The sequence below is a fragment of the Lampris incognitus genome, chromosome 7, assembly GCF_029633865.1.
Source record: "Lampris incognitus isolate fLamInc1 chromosome 7, fLamInc1.hap2, whole genome shotgun sequence".
NCBI classification, from domain to species: Eukaryota; Metazoa; Chordata; class Actinopteri; order Lampriformes; family Lampridae; genus Lampris; species Lampris incognitus.
This window is the reverse complement of record NC_079217.1, coordinates 57,970,358-57,988,872: the sequence shown is the minus strand read 5'-3', so window position 1 is coordinate 57,988,872 and position 18,515 is coordinate 57,970,358. Positions and strand designations below refer to the sequence as shown.

The window sequence follows — 18,515 nt, the reverse complement described above, 5'->3', positions numbered from 1 at the left end:
AGTGCCAGGAGGCTTGCCGTAACTTGTACATCGGGGAAACCAAACAGACGCTGGCCAAGAGGATGGCACAACACAGGAGAGCTAACACATCAGGACAGGACTCAACAGTCTACACCATCTACAGGTCAGTAGCCACTCTTTCAAGGATGAAGATGTGCACATCCTTGACAGGGAGGAACGGTGGTTTGAACAGGGAGTCAAAGAGGCTATCTATGTGAAGATGGAACGACCACCACTGAACCGGGGAGGGGGAGGGGAGCTAAGAGTACATATGTCACCATCTTACTGTGATTGCAATTATTCCTCAATCCTCTGCGAATAGTACACATGGTCATTGTGACTCTAGTTAATGGTCACGGCAAGCTGCATATGAAACCGATCACTGGTTTCGGAGGTGATGCAACTGTGCTGTTTATAAGGTTGGGGATCCCCGCAGTCAGATGACACTGACGAAGTTACTTTACGTGTGTGATGTGATGAAATGTTTCTCCCAGTAAACACGTTCAAATGAACTGATTCAGCTTTCTGCGATTATGTATGTGTATTTTGTGTATTTGACATCTATTGCACGTCTGGCCCTCCTGGAAGAGGAATTCCTCCTCTGTTGCTCTTCTTGAGGTTTCTCCCATTCTCCTGATGAAGTTTTTCTTGTGCAGTTTTTCCTCATTCGGGTCTATGGTCCAAGGACAGAGGGTGTGGTATGTCGTATACTGTTTTATATTGTTTTATAGTGTGCAAATTATAAAGACCCTCGGGACCACCATATGAATTTGGGCTATACAAATAAACTTGACTTGACTCCTACTAGTTATTACTAAGAACTCAGCTGTTACTAAGTTCTTACACATAGGAGCTATGAGGTGTAGCTTGGAGTTAGCTAACGGAGAACTGTAATGTTTTGTCAACACTCAACCCTCTGTCTCTCACACCATCTTTCTTTCATAAACTCTCTCTCTCACATAATATGCTTCCCAGATATTTGAAGACAGAAACAGTGGCCATTTGTTGCCCTTCTGCTGTGTAGGTTGTTGGGTGGCTTGGGAGGCTGGCACAGCTGACAGATTACCTCTGTCTTTTTGGTGTTGATGATCAGTCCCATTCTCCTGTATGCAGTTACAACTGCCGACAGAGTGTTTTGTAGGGCTTCTGGTGTGTGGGCTACCAGGACACAATCTTCGGCATACTGTAGCTCAATGATGCTCTCAGAGGTCAACTTGGTGGTTGGTTGAAACCTCCTGATGTTGAATAGGTTACCATCAAGCCTGAAGTCAATGGTGACTCCAGCCTGCGTCTCCATCCTCCTTCATAACAGTGTTCTAACAGAGTCTAGGAAGATATTGAACAGGACTGGGGCTAGCATACAGCCTTGTCTGACTCCAGTCTGCACACCAATGGGCTCAGAACTGTGCCCCCCACACACACACAATACTATTGTACTGTGATGAACGTTACAACTAGCCTTCATCACCTGCACCTACGTATTATCTTTAATTCTGTTCTGACCGATTCAAGTCAAGTCCAGTTCATTTGTATGATCCCAAACACTTTCTGCCTCACAGGTCTTCACATTCACACAGTGTACCTGACAGAGGATGACCTCCTCTGTCCTTAGAACCTCAAATCCACCCAACCAAACACTGTTCAATGCTACTGTATATGGAGGTATCTCCGTATGCTGCCTACTCAGGCAAATTTAGTACACATTAAATTTGTGTCTTACGCTTTTTACCTCGCAGTGCTCAAAACATTTGGAATGCAAATTTTGTCAAGATTACTATTTATATTATTGTCTATTACTGGCAAATGTATTCCCAAAAGTAATATAACATTTGTTTTACTTTCTTAATCAAAAATTTTCCGCAAATTATTTTACTATTTTTGTCTAATTTATTTTGTTGTAAAAACCAATCAAGCCAAATCCCTTGGCCAATGAAACGACTCTTATGTGTTGTTGTTTTATTGAGGATAAACTTGGGCATGTGTATTCGTGTGTGTGTGTGTGTGTGTGTGTGTGTGTGTGTGTGTGTGTGTGTGTGTGTGTGTGTGTGTGTGTGGCAGTATTGTAAGCGTCAAAGATCCTGCAACCACGGAGTAAAAAGTCTCAGGTGTATCACAACTCATAAACAGAGATTGTCTGTGTGTTGATGCTGTGTGTTGGTACTGTGTGTTGTTACTGTGTGTTGATACTGTGTTGACACTGTGTGTTGACACTGTGTGTTGTGTGTGTGTTGATACTGTGTTGTTACTGTGTGTTGATACTGTGTGTTGTTACTGTGTGTTGATACTGTGTTGTTACTGTGTATTGATACTGTGTTGATGCTGTGTGTTGATCCTGTGTGTTTGATACTGTGTATTAATACTGTGTGCTTATACTGTGTATTAATACTGTGTGCTGATAGTGTGTGATGTTATTGTTGATACTGTGTTGATACTGTTCATTGATACTGTGTGTTGATATTGGGTGTTGTTACTGTGTGTTTGGAAACTATGCTACTGTTGGGCGAAGGAGAAGGAGAGGGGGAAGGCATGTCCAGAGGCAGGTAGAGAGGACGAAGGTAGAAATGTGGAGGTGAGAGTCGGAACTTTGAATGTTGGCACTATGACTGGTAAAGGGAGAGAGCTGGCTGATATGATGGAAAGAAGAAAGGTGGGCATACTGTGTGTGCAAGAGACCAGGTGGAAGGGGAGTAAGGCCAGGAGTATCGGAGGTGGGTTCAAACTCTTCTACCATGGTGCGAATGGGGGGAGAAATGGGGTAGGGGTAATTCTGAAAGAAGAGTAGGTCAAGAGTGTGCTGGAGGTGAAGAGAGTGTCAGACAGAGTGATGAGTATGAAAATGGAAATCGAAGGAGTATTGCTGAATGTTATCAGCGCATATGTCCCGCAAGTTGGGTGTGAGATGGATGAGAAAGAAGAATTCTGGAGTGAGTTGGATGACGACGTGGTAGAGAGAGTACCCAAGAAGGAGAGAGTGGTGATTGGAGCGGACTTCAATGGACATGTTGATGAAGGGAACAGAGGTGATGCGAAGGGAATTGGTAAGTGTGGTGTCAAGGAGAGAAATGTGGAAGGACAGATGGTGGTGGATTTTGCGAAAAGGATGGAAATGCCTGTGGTGAATACATATTTCAAGAAGAGGGACGAACACAGGGTGACGTGCAAGAGCGGAGGAAAGTGCACACAGGTGTACAATATCTCATGTAGAAGGCGCGAACTAAAAGGATTGGAGACTGCAAGGTGGTGAACGGGGAGAACGTAGATAGGCAGCATCGGATGTTGGTCTGTAGGGTGACTTTGGAGACCAAGAAGAGGAAGCGAGTGAAGGCAGAGTCGAAGATCAAATGTTGGAAGTTGAAGAAGGAAGACTGGTGTGTGGAGTTCAGGCAGGAGTTAAGACAGGCACTGGGTGGTAGTGAAGAGTTGCCAGATGGCTGGGCAAGCACTGCAGAAATAGTGAGGGAGACAGCTAGGAAGGTACTTGGTGTGTCATCAGGACAGAGGAAGGAAGACAAGGAGACTTGGTGTTGGAATGAGGAAGTACAGCAAATATACAGAGGAAGAGGTTGGCAAAGAAGAAGCGGGATAGTCAGAGAGATGAAGAAAGTAGACAGGAGTACAAGGAAACCTAGCGTAAAGCAAAGAGAGAGGTAGCAAAGGCAAAGGAAAAGGCGTATGGTGAGTTGTATGACAGGTTAGACACTAAGGAAGGAGAAAAAGACATACCGATTGGCTAGACAGAGGGACCAAGCTGCGAAGGATGTGCTGCAAGTTAGGGCGATCAAAGATAGAGATGGAAATGTGCTGACAAGCGAGGGGAGTGTGCTGAGAAGGTGGAAGGAATACTTTGAGGGGCTGATGAATGAAGAGGATGAAGGTGGAAAGGCAGTTGGTCCTGATGACATACCTGTGGAGGCATGGAGATGTTTAGGAGAGATGGCAGTGGAGTTTTTAACTAGATTGTTTACAGGGGTTAAAGTGGGATTTAGTAAGCGGGGGATCTCTGTATTAGAGAGGTGGGCAAAAGTGCGGGAGTGATAGGTAGCTAGCTAACGTTAGGCTAGCTAACCACTGGTCCAGTAGTCCCGACGTTAGCATTGTTAGCTAGTAATAGCTACCGGTAGCTAACATTTGCTAGCTAGTTAGTTATTTGAATGAAAATATTGCATGGCCAGAGCTAAGGTTGGACAAACATAACTAGCTAGCTACCGGTAACGTTACCGGACGCTACCGATAGTTAGATTGCCTAGCAGCATTCAACAACTAGCCAGCAACGTCAGCAACTAGCTAGCAACGTTACCGGGTGGAAGATAGCTAGTTAGCTAGCTAGCTAACGTTACGTTCGCTAACGTTCGTTGCTTGAATGAAAACCACAGCAGAGCTAGACAAAACTATTTGAAATACTATTGGAAATTCACTGAAGATGCTCACTCTTTATGCCCCCCAATCCAAGATAATAGTGCAGGTAGCAGGTTGACGCTCTCTCGAGTCTTGTCTCCCTGGTGCGGTGAACTGACCCTGACCCGTGAGTGTGAAGCCAGTCTCTTTTGATGTCAAGTCTGGTGAAGCCACACAGCAGGCAGGTGCGGGTCACGTGAGGACGCGATATCGTTCAAACTTTTAGAAAATGTAAAGTAGTATAAAAATAGAAGAACGACTTTATTTGCGATTTATTTTGTAATGCTTGTGAATTGGCTGCATCATGTTTTTTGTTTTAAATTTTACTGTGACAAAAAGGTTGAAATTACTCCTGTCTACAGAGTGCCGGATCTCAGCTCCGGTTGACTTGGGGGAGGAGGGGAAGTGCCGGTGTCGGGATCCGGGTAGCTCCGGCCCACTTTAATCACTGATTGTTTCACACAATCTTGGAAAGTGAGGAGATGCGTGAGGAGTGGAGAAGAAGCATACTGGTACCGATTTTCAAGAACAAGGGCGATGTGCAGAACTGTAACAACTAGAGAGGTATAAAGTTGATCAGCCTCAGCATGAAGATATGGGAAAGAGTAATAGAAGCTAGGTTAAGAGGAGAGGTGATGATCAGCGAGCAGCAGTATGGTTTCATGCCACGAAAGAGCACCACAGATGCGATGTTTGCTTTGAGAATGTTGATTGAGAAGTATAGAGAAGGCCAGAAGGAGTTGCATTGTGTCTTTGTAGATTTAGAGAAAGCATACGACAGGGTGCCGAGAGAGGAGGTGTGGTATTGTATGACGAAGTCGGGAGTTGCAGAGAAGTAAGTAGGCATGGTGCAGGATATGTATGAAGGAAGAGTGACAATGGTGAGGTGTGCGGTTGGAATGACAGGTACAAGGTGGAGGTGAGATTTAATCAAAGATCGACTCTGAGCCCTTTCTTGTTTGCAATGGTGATGGACAGGTTGACGGACAAGATCAGGCAGGAGTCTCCATGGATGATGATGTTCGCAGATGACATTGTGATCTGTAGCGAGAGTAGGGTGCAGGTTGAGGAGAGCCTGGAGAGGTGGAGGTATGCACTGGAGAGAAGAGAAATTAAAGTCAGTAGGAGCAAGACGGAATACATATGCATGAATGATAGAGAGGACAGTGGAATGGTCAGGATGCAAGGGGTGGAGGTGACGAAGGCATATGAGTTTAAATACTTGGGGTCAACTGTCCAAATTAACGGGGGGTGCAGGAGAGAGGTGAAGAAGAGAGTAGAGAGCAGCCGAAAGTAGTTGTAGTAGTTTTTACTGTGTGTTGATACTGTGTATTGATAGTGTGTGTTGACACTGTGTTGTTACTCTGTGTTGATACTGCGTTTTTTTTGTTTTTTTTTAAATTTATTTCTGATTTTTCCCTTTTTTCTCCCAATTTAGTGGCCAATTGATCCCTATTTTAATTCAAACACCCACCCTCATATTGCATGCGTTCGCCAACTGCATCTCTCCGGCCGGCAGTCTCGAAGGAGACGCCTCCCCACTTTCGTGACAAGGCGAATCCAAGCCGAACCAGTTTTTCCGACACACACAGAGACGCATTCACATGACGAACACAGGCCGACTCCGCCCCCCTCCCGAAGACAGCGTTGCCAATGATTGCTGCTTCATCGAGTCCGGCCATAGTCGGATCTGACGAGACCGGGGCGCGAACCCCAGTCCCCAGTGGGCAACTGCATCGACACCAAGCCGATGCTTAGACCGCTACACCACCGCGGACCCGATACTGCGTTTTTAATGTGTTGATACTGTGTGTTGTTAGTGTGTTTTAGTGTGTTGATACTGTGTGTTGTTACTGTGTGTTGATAATGTGTTTTGATGCTGTATGTTGACACTGTATATTGATACTGTGTGTTGATACTGTGTGTTGATACTGTGTTGATGATGTATGTTGACACTGTGTGTTGATACTGTGTGTTGATGATGCGTGTTGATACTGTGTGTTGATACTGTGTTGATGCTGTATGTTGACACTGTGTGTTGATACTGTGTGTTGATGATGTGTGTTGATACTGTGTGTTGATACTGTGTTGATGCTGTATGTTGACACTGTGTGTTGATACTGTGTGTTGATGATGCGTGTTGATACTGTGTGTTGATACTGTGTTGATGCTGTATGTTGACACTGTGTGTTGATACTGTGTGTTGATGATGTGTGTTGATACTGTGTGTTGATACTGTGTTGATGCTGTATGTTGACACTGTGTGTTGATACTGTGTGTTGATGATGTGTGTTGATACTGTGTGTTGATACTGTGTTGATGCTGTGTGTTGATACTGTGTGTTGATACTGTGTGTTGATGATGTGTGTTGATACTGTGTGTGGATACTGTGTTGATGCTGTATGTTGACACTGTGTTGATACTGTGTTGATACTGTGTTGATGCTGTGTGTTGATATTGTGTGTTGATGTTGTGTGTTGATAGTGTGTGCTGATATTGTGTGTTGATGTTGTGTGTTGATGTTGTGTGTTGTTACTGTGTGCTTATTACGGTACTATTCCCTTTGGCATCATTAAACACACAACAAACTCAGTTAAACAAACAGGGTGAGATTTCAGGAAAATTTCCACAACTAACAGAAATCAAAGACCAGATTCCTAACTGGGTCCCCGGTTTTCTCGAGACTTGGCATGTTAACCGCCAAACGCCAGGTAGCAGTGCCTGATGGGAATTTTCCGGAACAGCTCTCTGACCAGTGAGATGTCTGCTCCGAGAGTCCATGTTGTGTAAATATGCTTTTGTGATGAAGGCGCTTACTGCCAGCTACCTCCTGGATACTGGATACATGCCAGCACCCAGGGAGAGAGAGAGAGAGAGAGAGAGAGAGAGAGAGAGAGAGAGAGAGAGAGAGAGAGAGAGAGAGAGAGAGAGAGAGAGAGAGAGAGAGAGAGAGAGAGGGAGAGAGAGGGAGAGGGAGAGAGGGAGACAGAGAGGGAGAGGGAGAGGGAGAGGGAGAGAGATGGTCTGTCAGAACTACTGACCTTTAAATGCACACACACACACACACACATGCACAAACTCACACACACACGCACACACTCACACATGCACAAAGTCACACTGACACACACAGACACACACAAACTCTCTCTCTCACACACACACACACACACACACACACACAAATACACGCACATAGTCTAGCTCTCTACAAAGGTATGACAGGTCGATATAAAGAGACAGTCATATACCTGTGCACTCACATGTGCGCACACACACACGCACACACATTCCAGCTCACACACAAATTCCAACTATCTACAGTCTAATTACACACACATGCGCGCACGCACACACATTCCAGCTCTTACACACAAATTCTAGCTCTCTACAACACACGCACACACACGCGCACACACACATACATACATCCACAAACACACAAACTCTCTCTATCTCACACACACACACACACACACACAAATACACATACATACATACATTCCAGCTCTCTACAAAGGTATGACAAGTAGATATAAAGAGACAGTCTTTATATACGCCATATACCTGTGCATTCACATGCACAGGTATATGGCGCGCACACACACACGCACATTCCAGCTCTCGCACACAAGTTCCAGCTATCTACAGTCTAATAACACACACACACTAACACGCACGCATGCACGCAAACACACATTCCAGCTCTTACACGCAAATTCTAGCTATCTACAGTCTAATAACACGCGCGCGCACACACACGCACACACAGTCCATCAGCATGCTGTTTGAATTTGTTCTGTGGATGGTAAAATGTCAACCTATAAATAGAGAGTGAATGATGAGAGAACAGGGCAGAAAAGACAATAACATCCCCCCTCCCCCCCAGCCCTCTTGCCATCCTCTCCATCCTTCTCACCTTTCCTAATATGCCTCTTATTTCTCCATCTCGTTTCCATCCTTCTCTTGCCCTTCCTGCACTCTTTCCCTCTTCTCCTCTATCTCCTTTTCCAGCTCGCACCCTTATCAGTGCCTTATAGGTTTGACCTCCCTCTTGTTTCAGCCCGTCTTTCTCGCTCTCTTCTGTTCTCTCTCTCTCTTCCTTCATCTATCTCCTTCCCTTCTTCAAAAGCAAAACAAAGGATTGGTTGAGATGCAGTTTCCTCTCTCACACTCCTTTCCTCTCTCTCCCTCTCTCCTCCATCTCTCATTGTTTTTATCTGACAGACTAGTGGCTGGATAGACAGACAGAAAAAAATAGACAAAAACAGTCGTACACATGGATAGGAACAGTCAAGATAGATCAAGTACCCTTGACTGCAATGTACAGATCAGGGCGGTGCATAAAATGGGCGGAGTCAAACATCAGACCCCGCCCACATTGAACACGCCCCCCTTTTCATCCAAGGTTCACACAGAAAATGGTGGGTACGTGCAAGCAGGGGACCTGGACCAAGTGGGAGCATAAGAGATCACCTGGGCAGAACTCTGGAAGGTTCAAGTTTCTGGTCCAGTCAGTGTATGATGTCCTCCTGAGCCCTTCCAACCTCATTCAGCTGAGGCCCGGGCGGACTCACCTGCCTGGCAATTATGCCAGAAAAGGAGTTCCTTGGAGCACATCCCGAGCTGCTGTCCAAAGGCTTCCCATTGGCTCTGGGTGAAGAGGGGTGACGCGTGGTGTAATCCGCTACCTGGACACAAGTCGGGGCTTGATCAGCCCTGACTGGGTCCCTCGGGCGAGGTGTCTGATGTAATGACTCGAAACACGTGATGACCCCAGGTTCATTACTGACGACGTGTCCAGGTTGCACCCCATGATGTATCAAAGAACTAATGAGAGTAGAATGGACATTTCCATTCAAATAATATAGCAGGATGGTGAGAGCGGCGGCCATTTTTATTTGAACCACTGCCATTGCAAAGAACTATGAACGTTGTAGCGGTTTTTTGTAGAGTACCACCGTGATATAGCGGCAGTTCACTCGATTCGCCGACTCTGTTAAATACCAGCGATAATCGACGGCCGCTAATACCATATGCCGTGATGGTGCGCATTACTACCTGTCAACGGCTGTCAGAGGACACAAATCCGTCAAATTTGGTTTGTTTAACACAATTTATGACTTCTGTCACTCACAGGACGTCTGGCGTTGTCCAGCGCAGGACCGAGGTGAATCGCAATGCCATCGCCGACAAGGAGAGGTGGTCTGGCGTGGAAGAGGAAGACACCCGAAGACGGAGAAGGCGACGACGAGGGGGACTTGAAAGAAACAAGACTCACGTTGATGGAGGAAGTTTTACTTTTAGGCCTCAAAGACCGAGAGGGATACACATCCTTCTGGAATGACTGCATTTCGCCAGGCCTCCAAGGATGTGTGCTACCAGAGTTGGCCCTACGCGGAAGGCTTCAACTAGAGGCCTGTGGAATAAGGAGGAAGCACTTGCTAGCAAGGAAGGTGATCTGCAAGTCAGATGCACCTACTGGAGACATGCTCATAGATGAGACTTTGAAGCATATCAAAGAGACCCAGCTTCCAGAGTCTGCCCAAAGCTGGACAGAGCTCCTTAGTGGAGAGACATGGAATCCTCTGAAACTGCCCTACCAGCTGAGAAATGTCAGCGAGCGTCTTGCAAAGAATTTGGTTGAGAAAGGAGTTCTTACCACAGAGAAACAGAACATTCAGCCTTTTGACATGACCACACATCCACTCACCAACAGCACCATCAAACAGCAACTCGTTAAGAAGGTTCAGGATTCAGTTTTGGAGAAGTGGGTCAGTGACCCAAATCATATGGACAAGCGGATTCTTGCTCTAATCCTTCTGGCCCACTCATCTGATGTTCTCGAAAATGCCTTTGCTCCACTTCAGGATGAACAGTATGAACTGGGCATGAAGAGGCCCACATCCTACTGGAACTGGAGCCAGAGACGGAGTGCACAAAGCCAAATGTAAATTAAATGGGCTGTGGTGGCAGTATTCACTAAATGAAAGCAGTAGATTGGTTGGACAGGAAAATCTGGCCATGGTCTGTGATATTTGATTGGTTAACAGACTTCACTTAATGAGACAATCCATTGGGATGCCTGATAGTTAACCTATTCCAGATTATATTTCAGTGGCAGATCATGTTAACCTAATGGAGTTGTAGCAGAGTGATGTTGTTACGCTAGATTGTGGACTGAGTCTTTAATTTGATATGCATTATAAGAATGACTGGTCTCTTATTGTGAAAGGTTACAGAGCGGAACTTCTGGGTTTTGTATCATTTATGTTAATAGTAATGAAAAAATAATTCTGTGTCACAGTGAGTGTGTGCAGTTTTGTCCCCCTTTCGCTCTGGACTTTGAAACAGACTGATGTGGGCACTATATGCGGAAGGAGACCTGCATATTCACTGTTTTGTACTGTTTTCATACAGGCTTCTGATGGCAATAAATACAATATCACCTACCTGGTCGTCTTATCATCGTCAATCACACCAACAAACTACACATTGCAGAGAACCACGCTACAACTGGTGCCGTGACTCGTCGACTAGTTAGCTGGAGCCGACCGCCACCGTTGCTGACCTACGCCGTTCTTGTCTTCTTGGGTGTAGGGGATTCCGGTCAAATTGAATCATTTGCGTGTGAATAAGTGTGAATATAGGTCTTGAGGTTTTGAGTATTCACAGAAGTTTTTTTTTTTTACTGAGTACATGTGTTTTTTTCCAGTTTCTGAGTATTGTTGATTATAATTCTTACTCTCTGTTGATGCATCTAGTAGTGGGCTAGGGACGGTACTCTCACAAGTGCAGGAAGGTCATGTAGCAACTAGGCCCATCACTTTCGCTAGCAAATCTCTGAATCATGCCCAGTCTAAAGAGGTGGGTATCTAAGCTGGCACCTTTTGATTTTGATATTCAGTACATACAAGGGCCTAAAAATACAGTGGCAGACGCGTTAAGCAGGGAGCCTTTTGTTAGTCTTAGGGTGATGCATAGACTGACCAGAATGCCATATAATGTGCTGTTAGAGGAGGCTAGGGATCTGCAGGGGGCTGGTGTACAGAACATGTTCTGTCTTTCCTGTGAAAAATCAGAGGGGAAAGGTTTAGCTTCGTCCATCCAGAGCTCTGTTGATGTTAGTGGAGATGCAGCCAGTGACAGTGGGAGGTTAACCCATGAGGAAGTGTCTGCCGTACTCCACACTCACCACCGTTGGGATGATGGTGCAGCCATGAGGGCAGTCTCGTATGTGCAGCAGATGGAGCAGTTGGTGTCAACAGGCCACATCCCATTGCCAGTATTCACTCATAAGGAGCTGTATGATAAACAAAGTCAAGACCCTATTATCAGTAGAGTGAAATTCTTTGTAGTCAGAGGCCGCCGCCAATCTAGAAGTGAGAGGGTTTATGAGACAAAGGAAACCAACCACACATTGAGACAATGGGGGAAGCTCACTACTCGGTTAGGACTCTTGTACCGTGTCTGAAAACACCCTGTGAGCAATAAGAGAACATTCCAATATGTTGTGCCTACTGCTCTGAGAGGTCAAGTGTTGAAGGGGTTTCATGATGACCCCGGCCATCAAGGCCAGCAGCGCACACTGTGGCGCACAAGGCAGTGCTTCTACTGGGACTCCATGGAGCAAGATGTCAGAGAGTATGTACACCACTTCAAGAGATGTGTACTCAGTAAAACGCCTGAGCCTGAGGGTAGAGCCCCACTTGTCTCTATAATCACCACTGCACCCCTTGAAGTAGTGTGTATCGAATTCTGGTCGGCCGATGATACCAACAACAACTCTGTCAATGTGCTGGTGGTAACGGATCACTTTACTAAATGTGTTTGTGCTTACCCATGTCCAAATCAGTCTGCCAAGACAGTAGCCCATGTGCTGTGGAATATTTCTTCTCCATCTATGGTTTCCCAGCATGCATTCATTCTGATCAAGGGGCTAACTTTGAGAGTTCACTCATTGCAGAGCTGCTTCAGATGGCAGGAGTTGACAAATCCCATACCATGCCATACCACCCTATGGGAAATGGACAAGCAGAGCACTTCAGTCACACTCTGGGTAGCATGATTCGTTCTCTGCCGCCTTGTACCAAAGCAAAATGGCCTCAGATTTTGAAAATACTTACCTTTGCATATACACAATCCACGAGACCACAGGATTCCCACCCTTCTTTTTAATGTTCGGCCGTACCCCAAGACTACCTGTTGATGTTATATTTGAGAGTGTCCTCTTAGATGGAGATACAGTGGATGTAGAAAAGTATGTACAGTCACTGGAAAAGGATCTGAGGCACGCAATGACACTTAGCTTAGAAACATGTGGAGAAGCAGCAGCCCAGGCAGGCTGAGGTGTATAATCGGAAGTTAAAGAGACATTCTGTAGAGAAGGGAAATAGGGTTTTACTGGCAAATAAAGGGGAGCTGGGAAGAAAAAGCTAGCTGATTGCTGGGAGAACGCTGTCTACATTGTTGTTAGTAAAAATGATGCATTGAACATATAGTATCCGCCACCCTGTCACGGGCAGGATTAAAACTGTTCATCGTAATTTGATTATGCCGATCAACTTTCTGCCTCTGCCGCCGTGGGATGAGCCCGAGACTGAGGTGCCCTCCCTCAGCACTTTCCCAAGTGAAGAGGTGACAGAAGACACAAATCAGGATGAGTTGAGTTATGTCAGAACTGCCTGGTGGGTTGCCCATCTTCCTGAGCCCTGTGCAGATGGTGTGATAAATAACACAGATGTGACAGATCTGCCAGAGCAGGCAGAGGGACATGTGGAAAATGTGGAGACTGAACAGAGGCAGGACTCTGAGGAGCATGGAATCATGGATGAGATACCTGCCTTTGGAGAGCATGGGAGTGGAAAGGACGGACTAGACATGGAGGATGGATTGGACGATTCATACTCAGTGATTGTCTACCATAATAGCGATCAGTCGTCAGACACCACCACTGTTGAATCTTTCAATGGAGATGTGATGGCTCCGCAGGAGGCCCTCTATGAACCACCCTTACCAACACCTGTGAATGAGTCTAAGCCGGCCACAGTCATTGACCTGCCGAGTGTATCTGCTGATAATCAGAGAGAGGGGATTCGTACTAGGCTGGGTAGGCTGGTCAAACCAGTTAACAGGCTGATTCAGATAATATCCAAACAGAGTCAAGGTATAACTATGGTCTCGGCATAGGATGTTTATGCCAATTTTTTTCTCCCCTTTCTTCTTTTTTTGGTTATTTGTCTGACTTCCTTTGAGTCTTCCTGGAAGTTATAAGCCTGTGGTGGTCATCGCTCTCTATTGCATTAGACATAACTTGGTAACCTTAGGTGTGATCCAAGAGTATAAATGTGTACATGGCATGTTTTTCTATGGTTAGGTGAGGGATTAGCTACCCCTTATCTTTCCTAGTCCTTTGCAGGATAGCCTTTCGGCTGATCAACCTTTTGTGGTTTAGAATGAAGGGATTGCACCGGGATACATGTGACACTGTAGGAGTGGTATTTCATTTTAGTTTATTGTTGTTTTTTTTCCTTTACTCTAATGGAGGTTACAGATGTGAGCTTGGTTCACTATCTAGCATAAAACAGTGGGGATGGATGTAGCACAGTGACGTTGTTACGCTAGATTGTGGACTGAGTCTTTAATTTGATATAAGAATGATTGGTCTCTTATTGTGAAAGGTCACAGAGCGGAAGTTCTAGCGCAAAGGACGATACCAACTGATTTTGCTTATGTGGGTGACTTCCTGGTTTCATATTAACTTCTTACAACCCACTAATACATATCTAATGGTAAAAGTACATTTGACCATTAGACCATCATTATAAAATTGATAGAATCCGGTCATTACATTTCAAAGCTGATATTTGGTTTTATGAAGAAGCTGTAATATAAGTGACTCTTCCGTTGTGGAACAAGCTCTTCGTTCGCGCCTGCTGCGTTCCCTTTCGCTCTAGGACTTTGAAAGAGACGGTGTGTATTCTGTGTGCTGTTAGAGTTTTGGCAAATTACCCTGCGCCAGTAATGAGAGACGATATCAATGAATCACACAACGCAGATGGTAACGTGCGGCATGGCCATTTAGTTGAAACAGGAAAAAGAACAGAGACTGCCACGCAGGCAGACCGGAAGGGAGGCTTGGTAACTATAGCAACCACAACCACTACTGGCGTCACCCCTTTTTTTTCCAAAAGAACCCCCCCCCCCTTCACACAGTACAACAATACCACCACAGAACACCAGGCAACATCACAGCTCAGGCTATATAACTAGACTTGTAAGGTAAGACAAAACATTATCACCAGTACACACAAACAACTGGCCTAAAGTTCAAAGTCCTCTAAGTGCCACGGCAAGCGCCGGCAACACTCCGAGCGTCGAGGTGCAGCATCAGGTGCAAGAGCAGGCACACACTCGCCAGGGGAGCTCCCCCCAGGCTCGACCTCGACGGGAGGAACAGTCTCATCCCCCAGCCTCATATCGTTATTCACAAGGCAGGCAAGGTGCAGGTGGGGGCTCGGCAATGGCTGGCGGTATGCCAGGGCAGTGCGGGGCAGGGTTGTCCCAGTCCTCATCAGACGCGAAATCGTCCGCGAGGGGTTCAGAGGCTGTAGAGGGACCTTCCACTTTGTAGCAGTCACCCAGCCTGACCCTGTAGGAGGTGCGACGGAGTTGAGACCCCGTGAACGTCTGGAGATTGCACCATGAACCATCCACGCTCGTGACGAGGTACCTGTCACGGGCCTGTGACTTATTCCGGTCACCATACCGGTATACCAGTTCACCAGGTCGAATGGCGGGAGGTACGGCCACACAACCAGAGGGCACCTTTGACTTCATGCTGTACGGATGGTTGGTGACAGGCTCCGAGTGTTGTTTCAAGATGAGGTCCTGGTCGACCACAGGCAACTGCCTATGGGAGAACTGGTCACGCTGAAGCAGCATTCCACGGGCAGACAATCCACGCGACCTAACACGACTGTTCAGGTTGGCCGTAGTGACAGAGGGTAACAGGGGAGTAACAGCCCTATAGTTAGGCTCGAGAAGAAGAATCTCCCCCTGAATCTCTTGAACAGCCTTCTCCGCCACTGGATTCTTATTGACATTCTTGGCGTCGTTATATCCTTCAAAGTGGGGATCAAACACTACATCAAACTCTCTATGCGGGGCGCGGAACTCATCTCTGGTGTCAGCAGGCATGATGTTATCTGGGTCCAGAGCGACATGGTCGTCGGGGCCACTTTGGGGGGATCAGCTGGCACGGCGGCATCACTGAGTGACGGGACATATGTAGCGCGGACATGGCATAGGTGGTGGCTTTTCTGGACCAGCCGCGACTCGCCAGTGAGATTTGGAACACGGATCTTCCCGGACACACCCTGTAGCAAAGTTGGGACAGGCCACTGCTGTGTGTCAGACTGGTCACATGAGACATCGACGTGTGGTTCAACAGCCAGCTCACTGTCCACATTGCACAGCTCAGGAGGTAGCCTGAGCTCGATGTACTCCCCTGGCCACACAGTAGATTTATCCGGAGCGCGGAGCACGTGCGCGCGCCGTACGGCATGCCTGTCCATCGGTGTTTGGAGGGTGCCGTAGCGGTATATATCCTCGCCCAAGCAGATGTAGTATTTGGCTGGTCTGACGGAGACGTCGTTCTTTTCCATAAAGGGAATTCCAGCCAGGATGTCAGAGTCGAGATTCTCAACGACGAGGCCCTCAAAATAGAGGTCATGGCCATCTCTCTGGAAGTGTGTCCGTGTCTCTCCCAATACTTTCAAAAGGTACGAGCCAGCTGCTTGGAATGCGGACTGGGAACTTCCTGTGACGGTGACGCCCAGCCTGGTCGCGCATGAGGCCCTCATCATGTTGCCTGTTGCCCCACTATCAACGGTGAGATGCACAGGGCAGTGTTCATGGAAGGCATCGAGGTAAGAGGACTGTTTGACACGTTTCACACTACTAGATGGCGCTGGCTCCCCACTAACGCACTCCTCTACCTCATCATCAGTCTCGACCTGCTCTCCCAAAACCTGACGCGACTTTGCCATGTACATTTTATCTTGGGGGGGGGGGCAGAAAGGAACATTTGCTGAGGAAGTGATTATCAGGCCTGCCGGCACATTTACAAAGGGGACATGACCTCCTTATCCGGACAGGGATGGATTGCTTTGACTTGGGGAGTTCAGACACAGCCCCGGTGCACTGAAAGCCGTAATGTAGACGAATAGCTTGCCATATGCCGTCAATAGATGTGGAGTGCCTGACTATGCTGTGACGAGAGATTACAGGACAATAATTGGCTATCTGTCCCAACATTAGCTCTAACATGGCTACCTTCTGTTCTTTATTGCGACGTCGGGGCGCGGGAATATCTTCACCGTCATCTGTGAATCCCCGGACAGGGGACGTTTTAGACTTCTTCTCCCACTCCACGCCATCGAGCAGGAAGGGGGTAAACTCGGCGTCGAGCGACAGTATATAAAGCAGGTTCTGACGCCAGTTCTTAAAAGAGTTCACCGTCTCGGTCTTTGTTAAACACCACTGCTTCGGTGCTCCGTGTGTCGCCATGCTGCCCACTTAGCTAGCACAACTGTGTCTGAGCTAGCCCGCCCAGCTGCGTCTGGTGGTAGACGTAACTACCCTGTGATTCCCCTGGAAGGGCTACCGCGATTAGTTCGGTAAATATCAGTCCTCGGGACGTAAGTCTGGTAAGCGCTGCCTCCACGCCAGTAATGAGAGACGATATCAATGAATCACACAACGCATATGGTAACGTGCGGCAGCGGCCATTTAGTTGAAACAGGAAAAAGAACAGAGACTGCCACGCAGGCAGACCGGAAGGGAGGCTTGGTAACTATAGCAACCACAACCACTACTGGCGCTTTAAATACTGTTTCTCATTTACCATCGACGGTAATGGTAATAACCGTTTAGTAGTTTGTGTTTTGTGTTGCAATTCTCAACTATTCTGTTCATTTACGTGGATTTAAAGTGTAGAAAATGTGATGGTAACTGCACATGTCGTTCTAATGTGGGAGTGCATTGTTAGGATGTCCACTAGAAGGTGGTGTTGCTCACTCATGTGCTGAAAATGGCGTTGTTGGTGAATTCATTACAGGTTTTGGGCGCTGTATGCGGAAGGAGACCTGTATATTCACTGCTGTGTACTGTTTTCATACAGACATGGGGGTTTGTTATTTTGATTTTATGTTATTTCATTATTTTAAAGGAGAATTGCAAGCTATTTTGTACACCATTTTATATAGGTTTTGTATCAGTTATGTCAATTGAAAAAGAACTTGTAATGAAAAAAAAATTCTGTGTCACAGTGAGTGTGTGCAGTTTTGTCCCCCTTTCGCTCTGGACTTTGAAAGAGACGGCTGTGGGCACTGTATGCGGAAGGAGACCTGTGTATTCACTGCTGTGTACTGTTTTCATACAGGCAATAAATACGATATCACCTACCTGGTCGTCGTAGCGTCGTCAATCACACCAACAAACTACACAACGCAGAGAACACGCTACACGATCTTATTGGCGGTGGGTTTCTACAAATTTACTTGGGTTTTTGAAGACCTTCACTGGATGATAGATGACTTGCAGATTTCACCTATGGTTCGTGGGACATTGGCAGTTGATCAGTTCCGAGTCTCCTAAAAGATAAGCTTCTGCTCCCCAAATTGGAAACGACTGAATGATAAGATTGCCCTGGATAAGATTGCCCACCCCTGTTCTAACCCATCTCTTTATCTTAGCCTTATCACACTCCTAGCCTGTACGCAATGTCGCCTGTGCGGCCGAGTGCAGCCTTTCTCTCACAAACACCTCCTCATTTTGGCGTTTACGCGTGCGCACACTTGCGCGCGCACACATATTTGCACAGCCTCGCTACCTCATATCACCTTTTGTGGCTTTATTATTACATTACTGATCAATTATTGAATGTAACTGATCAGTATTAGTCGATTTTTTAATTGATTGTTTAATAATTGATTAATGATTGTTTAATAATTGATGTATTAATGGGGGATGAATTGTCGATCAGTGAAAAGAAAATGTGGCGTGACGCCTTGAGCCAGCCTGGAAAAAAAACACGGCAAAACTACAAGTACAGCTAA

General features: G+C 46.4%; 1 pseudogene; it reads left to right on the top strand.

Annotated features, from left to right (window-relative positions):
• The first annotated feature begins 9,514 nt into the window (after positions 1-9,514).
• On the top strand, positions 9,515-10,385 carry LOC130116149 (Golgi phosphoprotein 3-like; annotated as a pseudogene).
• Positions 10,386-18,515: the final 8,130 nt, after the last annotated feature.